Here is a 14,752-nt window from a genome sequence, read left to right on the forward strand (position 1 = left end):
ATTTTTACAATTTAAAGTTCACTGATCAAATTTAATCAGATTCATCTTTTCACATATATAATGAAGATACATTAATTTTTAAATATACAAATGTAATATGTTCCTTTATGGCAAGATACACATGTTATTAGTTCTATATTGCAAAAAGGGACTTGTTTAATTCTCCTAAAATCTTAACACTTAAATATATTTGCTCTTAAATATATTTCTTTCACATGGTTTGCATTCTCAATCTCAGGTAGACTTATTCAGTATAAAAATTTGTTTGAGATCACTGAAAAATTAAGTACCATACATCAATGATAATAGAAGTATTTATGAAATCTCTCTATCCATGCTGGGGTAATCAAATAATACCATACCTTTTTTATCCTTTTCCATCCTAGCAGGGAAGCTATATAAAGTGTATATATATATATATATATATATATATATATATATACACACACACACACACACACACACACACACACACACACACACACACACACATATACAGATATATGAAGTATATATATACATATATATTATAAATGTATATATGTATACATACATAGATATATAGTTATGGATATAGATATATATTTTAGTGAGCTCTGTTTAACAGCTTCTGCTATCCTACATTAGGTAGACCCTATTACAAGTGTTATTTTAGCTCTTACAACCCAAAATTTAGATGCTGTATATTTAGAAACTTGGAAATAATATGGAAGAAGAAACCATAAATCTTAATTTGGAAATACCTTAACACTCATCTGAATTTATGCAGGAATTCTACTCTGCAGAAAAACATTCCATTTTAGGCAGCTCTCATGGTCCAAAATGCTTCTCCCAGTAAAAAACTTCTCATTGGGCTTTGGGTTTCAGCTATTAGTTGATTAGAAAAGTACTTTGTCTTGTCTCCTATATTAATAATTAACTTGATTGATTAATATAAATTAAAGGGGCAGAGGAAAGTCATGCTGGTGGGAATCTGTAACAGATTGGTTATTTATTTGAACACTGGTGCATTAAGAGTTCATTTTAACTTCCATGAATACTGTAAAGCAGATCATTTCTCACTTTCTTCACTATTCAGAAAAAAAAAAAAAACTAGTTTATCACAAGTTGCAAAATGTGGTGACTAATCCTTATTACGTTGTATCTTACACAGTCATGGAATGGCCCGATGTCAATAGACCATTTCCCATTCCACAGACTGGATTCACTTCACTTTCGGTTTATTTAAGTGACACTTGTTTGAAATTCTGGGCGCTTCTCATCCCTTTGAGTCACACATTGAGTCTGGGAACCTCTGCTCCGGGACTTTTAGCACCTCATTAATTACGAACTGTGGCAAAGTCCTGCTGTTTTCCAACTCCTCTGCCTTCCTTGGGAAATCACAACTCCTTGCTAGAACGAGGAGGCAGGGCAATAAGTTATTTGCCAAATGTCTATTTTGGGTGCATATCATAAAAATTAATTATCTTAGGTCTTGTAATTTCCCTAGATACTCAAACTTGATAAAATAATCTGTTGTGTCTGAAATACCTTTAAGTTTAGCATCAGGGGAAACACAGGAAACCTTTGCAATCAGCTAATATTTGGAGAAATCAAATTATTGTTAAAGTTATAAGAGAAATAGGTGATGAAATAGAACACAGCCTCCTAGTTTACACAGGCACCTTTCCAAGGGAGAGACCAAAGCACAGCACCCAAAGGCAAACAGCACTCTCAGCCTCTTTAGCACTTACTGCCTGAACCTCCCATTTGGCTCTCAATATATGTTCTGCTCCACTGTTGTTTATTTTTTGTGTTTATAAGTTCCGACCTATCCCCACAATGAATTTCATGCCCTCCAAAGACAGGGGATGTATCCTTTAAGATTTTTTTAACTTGAGCACCTATCAGAGTGCTCCAAAAATCTCTATATATAGATGTTTAAAATACATGATTTCCTACTATGAAATATAACAAATAAAAGTACAAATAATTCTATTAATCAATATAAGGCCTTGAAAAGAACCAGATCTTGAATGACAGCTAACATGATTTTATAAAGAATTAATCATCAAACCGATCTGGTGCTCTATGTCAAGATGGTAGATATATTAACAGATCCACACGAGTATTAGAAATGTGTTGTTACCCTTTGTATCACATTTACCAGTAAAGAGACTACACATTTTTGAAATTGGTATTCCTTAATCTAGGGGTTAAAAAAGAATAAAAGGAATCCAAAGGATAGCTACCCACAATCTTGAATAATAATTACTCATTCCCTTCATACTGAACCCTAAGACTCTCAATCAAGTTAACTATTCTGATTTGCCCTCTCTCGCTCTAAAAACATTTGGTTATCTTCTCTGAAATGTTCCCTTTCAGCACCAGCCCTTCCCCAAACAAAGAGATTTAGAATTGTTCAGAATCATTCACTGATCTAGGTGTAGCAATGGCTCTTGATAAAGATAAAGGAATGCAGGCTAATTTGAGCCTCACCCCCACCTCAGCTCCCACCCTATCAGGTATTTTGAACTTATTCTACATTCTCTCCTTTCCATGTTTACCTCCCTGTTTTGTGAGTCCACACCCTCTCCTCACCTGGTAAAAGAATATAAGGGCACTGAGACAAAAATAAGCCCCCGCAAGGTCACCAGATGAAAGGACCGGCACATCATGGAATTACCACTGTTTCCTGGGCTTCCTTGTTAATAAATGGCACCTGGGTTACTTGTTAAATATACAGATAAACAGGTATCTCCTCAGGAAATTGACTTCTGACTCAGTAGGTCCTAAACCTAGAATCTGGAATCTATTTTGTTAACAAGGGTTCTAAGTGATTCTTATCTTTAGGTACATTTGGAAAAGAACAGAGCAGTATGTTCAACACTGAGGGCAGACCAGAACATCCTGGGAAGTATTTAAATCATACAAATGCCACAATCACTAGATTTTGATTTAATTGTGTTGAAATAGAGCCTGTTCATCAGTATTTTTAAAAACTCCCTTAAATGATTAGTGTATCATTAAAGAAACTTCTCAAACTTTAATGTGAGTACAAATCACATGGGAGAATGGTTAAGATAATTCAGCAGATTGTGATTCAACAGGTCAAGGGTGGGGCCTTAGCCTCTGCTTTGCTAACAAGGTAATCTAAGGGCTACTGCTCTGAGGACCACAGCAAGCAGCAAGGCCTTTTAAACTGATGTCTTTGGGAATGAGGCCAGAGCTAGAGCTAGTGCTCACTCACTTGCCTTTCCTTTCTCTCTCCCCAAGACATATTATTTATATATTTTAGATTCCAGTGGTAAGTAAGATAAATGGCATGGAAGAGAAGATTGAGAATAACCTGCTAAGCTGCCTAGATGACAGAACTATTAGGTTAATGAATGTGACAACATACAATAGTGCCTTGCCTTAGGGCCTGACACGTGAAGCCTCAAAAATTGCTGCTGGATGTGAATGTGAACATTCAGAGGGTGCATATGCACAGAGTGGGCCATTTAGTTGGTCTTAAGGGAAAGACAGAAAGAAAAAGTTGAGCCTAAGTCTTTCCTTTGAATTAGAAGTAACTTCAGCATCTGAACTACCCCTTCTCAAATCTCCACCAAATTTGTCTAAAAATTTAGCTTAGCACTCAAGTCTTCAAAGACTGGCACCTTGACTGAACTTAACTGGTTCTGCTCACTTCTTTGTAGTTTAAAGAGAAAACTTTTTCTAGGTATAAGAAAGTATATATAGCATAACATTTTTGTTTTTTATATATTTCTTCATATTTTCTTCATGACTAAATATGAGCTCCTGGAGATCTGTGTCCTTCATTTCTTTTGGGCACTCTCACAATATTTAATAAATTTATTTTTATTGCCCACAGAGTAGACACTCAGCACTCTCACTAATAGGCAGTGTGGAAGAAGAATCCAAGTGATTTTCATACATTGCAGTAATATGAAAATAAATAAATTTCAGCAATACTAGTATAGGGTAATATATGAAATAAACACATTGCCTTATTTTTTAAGCAGTTTATAATTTTATTTCTTAAGTATGACTGGAAAAAAATAGCCACTTCTGTAGCAAATTCATATGTGAGTGCTCTATTATAAAAAATGTGGGCTTCAGTTAAGAAAATAAATGCAGAAATATTAAATCTTTCTTCTATTATATTCATAATTTACCTGATGCTAGATTTTTCAAATACAAGTATATGAAAGTCAATGAAAATTACTAAAAGAACCAGAATTACAGTGCTTAAGCCAAGAAAACATATACATGCATAATTATTTTAAACTATATAAAGTTTTCTTTGCTTGAAAATAGTAGTGAGGATCAAAGACAATGCCCAGAAAAGGTACTAAAGAAATGCTGAGTCTACAGCCATGCCACCCTGAACGTGCTGGATCTCGTCTGATCTCAGAAACTAAGCAGGGTCAGGCCTGGTTAGTACTGGGATGGGAAACCATCTAGGAATACCAGGTGCTGTAGTTATTTTAAAAAGAAACAAAGAAAAAGAAAAGAAATACTGAATAAGCGAGTGAATGAACGAATGAACTGGTGAATGAACTGTTCTCAGATTCCATTGATATGAAACAAAAAAAAATGGATTTCTACAGTAGCGTGGGTGATGAAACACTGAATGCTAAGTGAAATAGCACTCAGAATATTGATGTAGTCAAAAGTATCCTAATAATGAGAGGGAGTGAGCTTCAGTCTCAGCTTTGCCAGTATGGCCTTAGGCAAGTCATTTAATCTTTCAAGTCTCAGCTTCCTTATCTACAAAATAAAATAATATGTACTAGATGATCTCTAAGAGTTCTTCCAGTTCTAGAATTCTATGAATTTTGCAGGTCAAATTAAGAATCAGAACTTTTATTAAGAATCAGAAGTTTTACCAATTTCCAGGCAAAATTCCAATTTGCTTTTGAAATTTCAGTTCAGTACAGAGACCTTATGGTGGCATAATTTGCCATTAGAGAGAAATAAAATTTGTTCTGTATTTTTAAAAGCTTGCAAAAAAAAAAATGGTAATTCCCTCCCCGTATACATTTTTCTCACTCCAGGATTCTTTAAATGTGTTCCTACCTCAGGTTCATGTGGAAACAGCTTTCCTTTTTGTACTCCTGCTCCCCCAGACTAGCAGTAACAGCACGGAGCGCTGCGTGTGAAGGATCCTGGGCTTAGTGATTCAGAGCCCACGGTCACAGAGATAATGCGCACTTCAGAGGGAGGGAGTTATGGCACAAGACTGAAATATTTGCTAAGTGCGAAAGATTGGCTTACCTACCGAAACTTTCAAGTTCTCTAAAACCTCTGTGTTTCAACTGGGAATTAAAGGTAATCATTTTTTAAAAAGATATAATAAAATGAAAGAATCCATTCCTGTATTTAACTTTTAAATACTTACTAATTCAACAACAGCAAATATATCTTATTCCAAAAAATTCAGCTGTTCCATCTTTCAATCAATCTTGCCCATTATCAATCAGGACTTATTGAATCTTACCCTGTAAATTATCCATTACTTCCCTCTTTATTATTTTGGTAGAGATTATGTATTTTTATTCTCTTATGTATTCCCTTTCTGCACATATATCTTGATTTATATATGCTAGGACCTATGCTGACTGACAGAATCAGAATCTGATTTAAGGGAAAACTCAGTAGCCTGATAACTACCAAGTGGTGTTTCTTACTCATGCTACATAGTCAGCGGGGTCTGGGGAATGAGAGGACTGTTCAGCACAGTCCCACAGGACCTAGTCTGGGGAAGGATTCATTTTCTCATGTGCTTTCATGACCATCACAGCACTACAAAGAGAATGTTGTAAACCTGACCCTGGCTTTTAAAGCTTTTATCTTGCAGTAACTTGGTGTCACTTCTGCTCTCATTTCTTTCAATTTATACATTCCATACCTAACTTTAAAAGGAGAGAGGGACAGAGAAATGAAATCTGTACACATACTGAAGATAGACAGACTATTTGTTGAACAGACCCATGGCTGCCACATAAGGTCATGCCAGGGCCGGCATTATATGGAAAACTCCTTTGGTCACTTTTCAACTATACTTGAGTACTGCTCGAGATATCTCTGGCCCCCAAACAAATATGCCCTTGACCTATTAGGTCCCACCAATACAGGGAGGAATTTTAGTTCATCTTCCAACTTTTATTATAAGTTTCTTATAGGTACTTTATACAAGGAGCTAGATATCCATAATAATTCTGACCCTCCTACATAAAAAGGAACATAAAGGAACTGTCAGGAGGAGACTGAACTATGATTTCTTTCTCCTACTTTCCCACTCTCTTTCCTCCAGTTCCGGAAGGATGCTCTACTTCTTCCCTCTAACAAGGACACCATTTCCACTCTGATTCCTCACTACACTAAGACTTTCAGTGAAACTCTATATTTAGATCCCCAGCTTTGCTTGTACACAAAAAAGGAAAATTTTAGAGTTAAGAAATTTCTTCTCTCTCAACAATTCCATGGCAAAAATAATATTAACTAGAGATTTAAGAAAGGCAGCATTGAGGCTCAAAGCAGAAGAATAAAATTATGGTCTAAGTGATCTCTGCCTTTACTCCCAAATAATAAATGGTCTTGATTCAATAGCTGGAGTAGCTGTAGGACAACATAATGTTCAGAGGATGAAAAATCTATCTTCTTAACATTTTCAAAGTTGTTATCTTCAAATTAAGCAATGTAGAATATTAAACTTCAGGGCTATAAATTAAACAAAATGGTCTGCATTAGCTAGGTCATTCTTTAAATTAAAATGTGGCACTGTTACTAGTATCTAATGAAATGTATTTATGTTGTCATTGAGGATTTCCCCAACGAAGCATTTAAAAGTCAGTTGTGTAAGAGAAAACTCTTTCATACAATCCTCACTGACAAGTATCAATAACATCAGCAATTCGATGACAATTAATTTTAAAAAGAAATGGATGAAGAGTAAAAATGGTATAGTATGTTTAACCTTACTTTTTGTGTTTGTGAATATATATTCATCTACTTTCTATTTTCTGGACAATTTTTCTTTCTTAACTCATTACATATGCCAACTTTTAGGTTAATCAATGTCAAAGATTTTTTAATTAATTTTAGAATAATCCATTGTGTAATATTTTACACAAACTCTTCCTATATTAAGGGGACTGCAATAAGATGTCTAATTTAAATTTGTATTAATGCTTCATAGGGCCATACATAGAAAACTGAGTTCATCCTAAAACACTCATACCTCCCTTTCTGCTGCTGCTTTTTCTTGCAGCTTTTGTTTTTACTCTCAGTTTTCCACCTCTCATAGTCACTCAGGGTACTTAATAGACACAAGTCCCACATATTTTCATTTTCAAATGCCTTTACAGGTCAAACCTTCTCCCCTTACCAAATACCAGAGATCTGTTAAGAAGAAAACAATCTAATTAATTTCCTCGTTCTTAACTTTCTTGGGAGTATTTGTTTTTAAAATAAATTTTTAATCGCAATGATTTCAAGTAATATAATGATGTGAATTTCAGCAGCTAAAACAAAAAGTATTATACAGAGAGAGACATGGGCAGGGGGGAGGAAAAGCAAGCTATACATATAAATATTATTTGGGGAAGACATCTGGGGTTATTACTTATCTATTAGGAGTCAGGCTGGCCTTCAATTTCTAAATACTATACTATGTATCTTTAACAAAAGCATGAAAAACACCATATTTTAAATAATTTACTATGTTAATAAAAAATTGTTCAATCTTATGATCACAGATAATAAACATTCACCATAATGTTCATGCAACATCAATGTAACATTCTTTTTCTTAATTTTTATTTTTTATTTATGCCTATGGCACCTGGTCTTCCTAGGTGGTCTCCCATCCAAGTACTAACCAGGCACTTCTGAGATCAGACATCAGGCTTGTTTAGGGTGGCATCACTGTAGACCATGGACTGTGGCTCCAATGGGGCATAAAACCAGGACCTTCTGCGTGTAAAGAAGACATGCGAACCACTACACTATGAAACCACGTCCACATCATTCTTAAGTAAGGCAGAAAATCAATTGATACTGAGGGAGAAATCCACTAGTTTACTTGCCTACTTCAACACTTAAGGTAAATTTATTTTGTAGGAAAAAAAATTTTGTAGAAAAGAAATAAATTTATTTCACTAAATCCTAGAATTATGTAAGTTAAAAAGATAGTGCTTTTTGTTCTTGTGCATTAAAATAATAAGTTCCTCTGTCAATTTTAATAGACAAAAGGCCTCCCTCCCATCAAGAAAGCATTTACACAGTGGTTCTTTTAAATGAGGAGCCTTCTGTATAGAGAAGCCCTTGTGACTTCAACCAAGATCAGAATACCCCAACAATTTTTCTCTGCATTCCAAACCATAATGGCTTTCTACTTATGGCCTTAAGGCCAAAATTTTATTCCAGAAGTGGCCTGGAACTTAGTACTGATTTAATATTGTGAGGCCTCAAGACTAAACTTGAAACTCAGTCCATCCAGATAAAGAACTAGTCTAGAAGCAGAACACTCTTTACAGAGAGGGCACGTGATAAACCTCAGTTTTGCGTTCCTGTTTCAATTCAGTGTTAGTTTTCTGACCAGCCAAAGGGTTCAAAATCTTGACTTAATACAGAGATAAACTGCTCATTAGCTCTACAGTGGATTAAAAATAGCTAACAATTCTTTGTAGTTCCTCATATCAAAAGACGAAGTGTATTGAGTAAACCCTGAGATCTGGGCTCACCCTGCAACATGCTATGACCAACAAAGTGTACTGAAAATGACTTTAGAGAAATTCGAAGGGGACTTGCACCTTCTCCTTTCATGTGTCTAGAACCCAGAGAGCTTCATGCTCAGAGAATGAAAAACCATCTGGGGAGAGAGGCCTACTGTCTCTGCCATTTGTTGAGTCCGGGCCCAGTGACCTGACAGCTGAATGCAGCATATGAGTGACGCACATGAGCACATTAGGCAAGACCAAGAGAACAACCAGTCAACTCACAAAATTGTGAGAAGCCATAAATAGTTGACATTTTAAGCCACTAAGTTTAGGGCTGGTTTGTTATACAAGCAATGTATAACAGACAAAAGCTCACTGGGAGGAAAATCCTTTGTTTCCCTCCACCTGCCAAGTTGGAAAAGAGTGGTGAGTGGGCTAGCATCCAAATGTCAGGACCACCAGCCAACCAGAACCCTTTCTATTCCTCATATTGAAAAAGGCTTGAAATTCCCTACATCTGGGGCACACCCCACACGATGTGCTTCTAGAATAGAAAGACCATATAAGGGGAAAAAGAAGGAGAGAAGGGCAGAGCTAAACTAACCCTTTATCACTAATATGTGAGCTAGGGCCAGGTTCCAGAATAGGAAACTTCTAAGGTGAGAGGGCTAGACAGCAGAATGGATGAGACTCAGCAGGAGACTTTTGGGGAAGGTTGGACACATAAAACACTCTTTGGAGAGAACATGTTGCAAACAAATAGAAGAATGTGTGGGGAATGGTGGATCATGTGGGATGGAGCAGGAGGGTGAGAGCAGCTGGATGCCCAGGAAGGTTAATCTTCATTTCTTTGTTGGTCACTCTAAATATATTCAAACACTTGTAGGAAATAGGAGAAATCAAATGTCATTTTTTTTTCACATGAGAGGAATCTACCCACAGTGTAGCTACAGTAAACTGGTCAAATCATTAACCTACCTAGACCCCTACACAGGTATCAGCCATTAACAGCACTCCCACATGGTCAATGTTGAGCCACGCTGAACTGCCTGATACCTCTCCCGGAGTATGGCTGCCTCCCTAGCAAGCAGGCAGACAACCGTGACCACTGAGTTGCACAAAACAAGATAGAAGAGCTTATCCCTCCACCTCTGAATCAGGGCCAGTCTAAAGTAAAAGAAGGAATCTTTCCTTATCTGCATGAAGACTCGCCATCAGTCCTTTGAAATCAGTACATCTTAGACACAGAGTTTATCTCCCCTCCACTCCCAAGCATTGTTCCTCTTTCCTCTTCCCACAACATACCACACAGCCCTTATCACGCAGCATTTATCTTACGGAAGCTTTAATGGTTTGTGTGCCTGCTTCCCTCACCAAGGGTGTTCCACTCGAGGGCAAGGTCCCAGTCTTCACAGTTTTGTATTTCTAGAGCCTAGCATGGTACTTGTCACATGGTCAGTGAATGCTGATATAAGAGTAACTGGCTGACCAAAAGTAACTGCTCAAATGCATCAATATTAACAAACATAAACCATAAATGATAGGCAAGTATATAGATGAATATATATATATTAATGTAGCTACTTGGAAGAAATGTTTCCTAAACCTTGTTCCTGAGCATGCCCTTATGTGCCTCCACATGCCTTCTTTTTTTTCATAAACTATACTATTATTTTTAACCAGAGCACCTCTACAACCTATAGTCATTCTTTAATATTCTAATCATAAAGGTCATGTTTAAAACTCAGTTTCTCTTCTAGACTGAAATCACCCTAGTAGGCACCATCAACAAACATTTGTGGGGTAAATGAATGATTGATTAACCTTAGTTGTCACCCTTCCAATAAGGTACCCTCACTCACCCATGAATTGTGTAAAATTGGTTTTAAATATAGCAAGAAAAAATAAGTAAAAAATGACTTCATCAAAACCACCTTAAAATCAATGTTATTCTTTGCTGCTGCCACATCCTGACTGTTCCTTTTTTTTCCCATTTATCACCTTGTTTCTGATACCTGGCTACAACTTTGAACATACACTTTGCTTTGCTCCTTGAAATTTTGATTCTAGTTATTCATTCTGGTTTAACCCACAACCTTTCTCTGAAGTCTGTTATGTGTCTATTTCCTTACCTGATAAGCCTTCCTGGCTTGAAACCCTCCAGCCTCTCCAGATTCCCTCCCTTTCACCCAACTCAGCTTTAATCAGAGTGCATTCCAGTGGAAAGTCCAGGTGACATGATAGAAAAAGCAATGGTTTTAAATCAGACAACCTGATTTCAAGTCTCAGGTCTGAAATGTATGTGTTACTTAGGGACCCAGCAAAAAATTTTGGAAGATACTTTTACAAAAGAACTATTTGTAATAGTGCAGAGTTAAGAGAAAGAACAGAGATGTGGGCCACCCAGGGTCTAGAAATAGTAGGAATCCATTGCTGCTCCTTTGCCTAAAGAGGCAGGGAGAGTAAATGGTGTTGTTGAAACCCGGTTGAGAGCTAGAGCCGGAAAGGGGTTGCTCGACAGAGCTGTAGCCACCCAAAGGGATGTGGCCATTTTGAGAATTATGCCAAAGCAAGAAGGGAGCAGAATCACTTTCCTCCCATGCTCTGACCTCCTTCTGGTGTCCCATTGACTGAATTACACTAGAAACCAGAGGAAGAAGTTCTGATGACTAGTCCATGGAAGTCAATATCTGGGGGTCAGGGAAGGCAAATAAATAGATGTTAGAATAATACAAAATAACCAGAATAGCTTCTACATAAACTCAAGTAAGTGGCTTTACCTTACTGGCTTTAGTTGTCTCATCTATGAAACGTGTTTTGAGGTTGTTTGGAGATAACACATGCAAAAGCAACTCCAAAAGAATTGCTCATTAAAATTATCCCTCATCTATCCTTACACTCTAGTATGTTTATATCTTTGCTAATAATCCCTCAGCCGAAAGCTATAACCACAGTCACTCAAGCTTCACTGTTGACTTTCTGAAGAGTTTCCTGGGACAAAAAAGACATGGATATAAATCCTCATCCAAAAATAAGGATAAGAAAAACAAAAGAATAACACAAAATAAAATCCTCATTCAATGAAATTCATGTTCCTTCCTCATTTACTATTCCTGAAGACAGAGATTGAGTGGTACCTCCGGGAGGTACAAAAGTCCTGTCCCCTACTCACTCTAGGCATCTACCCAGAATCCGAGGTTTAAAATTTGCTCTTCCTTGTCTCAGAGTCTAGAGACATCTAGAAAGATTAAAGTAGTCCTGGACCTATTTTGCTAAGCCAGTCTTCTAGGACTCTTGTAATGGGTCACATTTCCAGAAAATCAATGAGTTTCCAAGCAGATTTCTAAATCTGAACCTATTCAATTAAACACAATTCTGTAAATGAAAGCTGTGATGTCATATTACTAGAAATAGCTTTGACATTTCAATTATAAGCCTGTCTTTGTTTTTTGTATATATTGCCACTATTTTCAGAGTTAAAATGGAGTTTGAAGATCACTTAGCTGAAACCTCTTATTTTTCAGATGAAGAAATCTGAAATGCAACAAATACAGAAAAGGACGGACCTTGACCCCTAGATTAAAAGCCTAGTGCCTTTCGCCTTTCTTACTACAACACATAGCTTCTTTATATTAAAGCTCTATAATCAAACAAGATTTTCTGAGGTATTAAATTCTTTATATTAAGTACTATTGGATATTAACTTTTTAAGTGAGCTCAGAAATTAATGGATTTGTGAAAGAAAAAAGTTATTAAAAATAGGCACCAGACAGCACTTACCACAATTTTATAAGTGTGTCTATAGCTTCGACTGGGAGGAAGAACATTCTTTCTTGCTGACAGAAAGTAATCCATCATGGGTTTTGATTTTCTCATTTTCTTAATGCTATATAACCACTTAATCATTTTTTAAATTGCTATAATAATTCTCTCATTGATTTCTCTCTCTAAAAATAGTAGTTGTCCTTCATTTACTAATTTCATAGTCTTTCGAATACCGATGTCTGCTCTATATTTCAAGGATGACTTCTAGCTGCTTTAGTTACACAGACCCTGCCAGCAGTACCCTGTTTGACTTACTCACTCAGATGCCTCCAGATCTGAGGAACTGGAGAGCTGAGCATTTTCAGGATCTGCATGTCAGCTCTGTGGTATAATGACTGATGTCAGCCCAAACTTTGCCAAACATCTCTCATCACTACCAGTTATATCCCATTCCAAACTATGGGGCTTGCTCTCTCTTTCTGGAGCACACCCCCTCTCACATATTTGCAGTATGGATTCAACAATATGACAATCATTTTCTCTTCTTAAAGTGCCACTGCTGCAATGGACAAAAATAATTTATCACTGCCTGGTGGGGGAGGTGGTAAAGGAGAGATGAGGAGTTTCAATAACTAGTTTGGATGTGTTTAATCCCTTGTCTTTGTCCAAAACTATTCTATTCTTCTGGCCCAACTCTCTTAAACTCTTGGTTATCCAAACTCCCTGGGACTTTAGTTTTCTGGAGAAAAATAACAAGTGAATGTTGATTTCTGTGCTGAGACTATGGTTTTTAACTTGCTTTAGGCTTGGGCCCTGGAAATCATTGGCAGCTACAGGCTTCTGTGAGTGTTGCTTTCTTGATTTAAAAAGGGGGAGGGGGACAGAGGGTGCTACGTTGTACAAAGTAGGCCATGGCATGCTTTCCGTAAGTTGCTAGGACAGTTGAGGGAATGTAAGATTCAGCCAGGCAAGTAAACACACATTTAATAGTATAGTAACATGGATCAGGAAAAAGTTATTCTAAAGCATAGCGTCAAGAGAGAAAGAATACACTCGCCGTTTATTTAATGTTTTCCTTATGTTTCCTCAGAACAGCGCTTATTCCTTGACAAGCTTTTCCTGCCCACTGCATTTAGTACTTTTCTGGGATGGCTCAAGAACTGCGGCTTCTCACTGTGTTTGTTTATTTATTTACACTGCCATTCTTGTTCTCATCCAAGCTAACATATGTCTGCACAACACACAGTAAAAAGTAAATGTCTTTCTTCATGTTTATTTCCCTGAAGTTGTTCACCAAATTGCTTTTTTACATCCCTTTTGCAATCTCATCCCATCCGGCTCAAGTATCCTGGATTAGAAAGGCCTTCTCTGGAGTCCTTTTCAAAGGGAGCCTCCCACAGCCTTTAAATCCCCCACATTTTATGGTGCAGATATTCAGGATCTGAGGCATTAAGTGAGAAGGAAAGTAAAGCGGACTGCGATGGGCACAGAAAAATAGAGTAGCTTCTTTTTTGGATAATCATTATTGGAATTGTCCTGTTATCTGTAACTTTTCTGGTTCGGTGATAAACTCAGTTATTTGCAACTGGACATTATGCAACAGATGAAAGAGGGGTGCGTGCGTGTGTGTGTGTGTGTGTGTGTGTGTGTGTGAGAGAGAGAGAGAGAGAGAGAGAGAGAGAGAGAGAGAGAGCGAGCGAGCGCCGCGCTAGAGAAACAGTTCCACCCCAGGAAGAGAAATGTTGCAAGTGAGAATTTTTAAAAATAAGCCCAAAATCATAGTCTTCATGGGGTTGTTGTCTTTCCCATAACATAAAACCTAAAATAAACTATTACTACTTCAAAATTTCAATACAGATATGCAAAGTAATAAATCCTTCAATTAAGAAATTAGCTAATGCATGGAAAGGTCAGTCTCTCAAGATTCTAATTTTTAGCATCTTGACAAGAAGTTATACTTCATGCTCCCTTCCTTTTGCATCCAGGCCACTTCATGCCCTTGATCCTTGCTTTTAGGTAGTATAACAACTACACTATTCAAGACTTCAGAGACATAGGACAATGTGAAGCATTGCAAGCTTGCAAAATGGGGTGGATAGAAGCCATATCTTTTTTCTCCTCTCATTTAATAACACATAAATTGAAGACAATTCAGTAATAGGGATTACAAATGGAGGAAAGAGAGAGGAATAAAAATCTTATAAAAATCTTATTTGTTTCCCCTCCAAGGCTTTAGTTATTTTCTTAACCTAAATTATTTGAGCATAAGAATTAGCAAGGTT

At 36.9% G+C, this 14,752-nt stretch overlaps 1 pseudogene; it reads left to right on the forward strand.

Moving 5' to 3' along the window:
- Positions 1-4,348: 4,348 nt before the first annotated feature.
- On the forward strand, positions 4,349-4,467 carry LOC118605761 (annotated as a pseudogene).
- The last annotated feature ends 10,285 nt before the right edge of the window (positions 4,468-14,752 follow it).

Source organism: Rousettus aegyptiacus, unplaced genomic scaffold, assembly GCF_014176215.1.
Source record: "Rousettus aegyptiacus isolate mRouAeg1 unplaced genomic scaffold, mRouAeg1.p scaffold_m13_p_1, whole genome shotgun sequence".
NCBI classification, from domain to species: domain Eukaryota; kingdom Metazoa; phylum Chordata; class Mammalia; order Chiroptera; family Pteropodidae; genus Rousettus; species Rousettus aegyptiacus.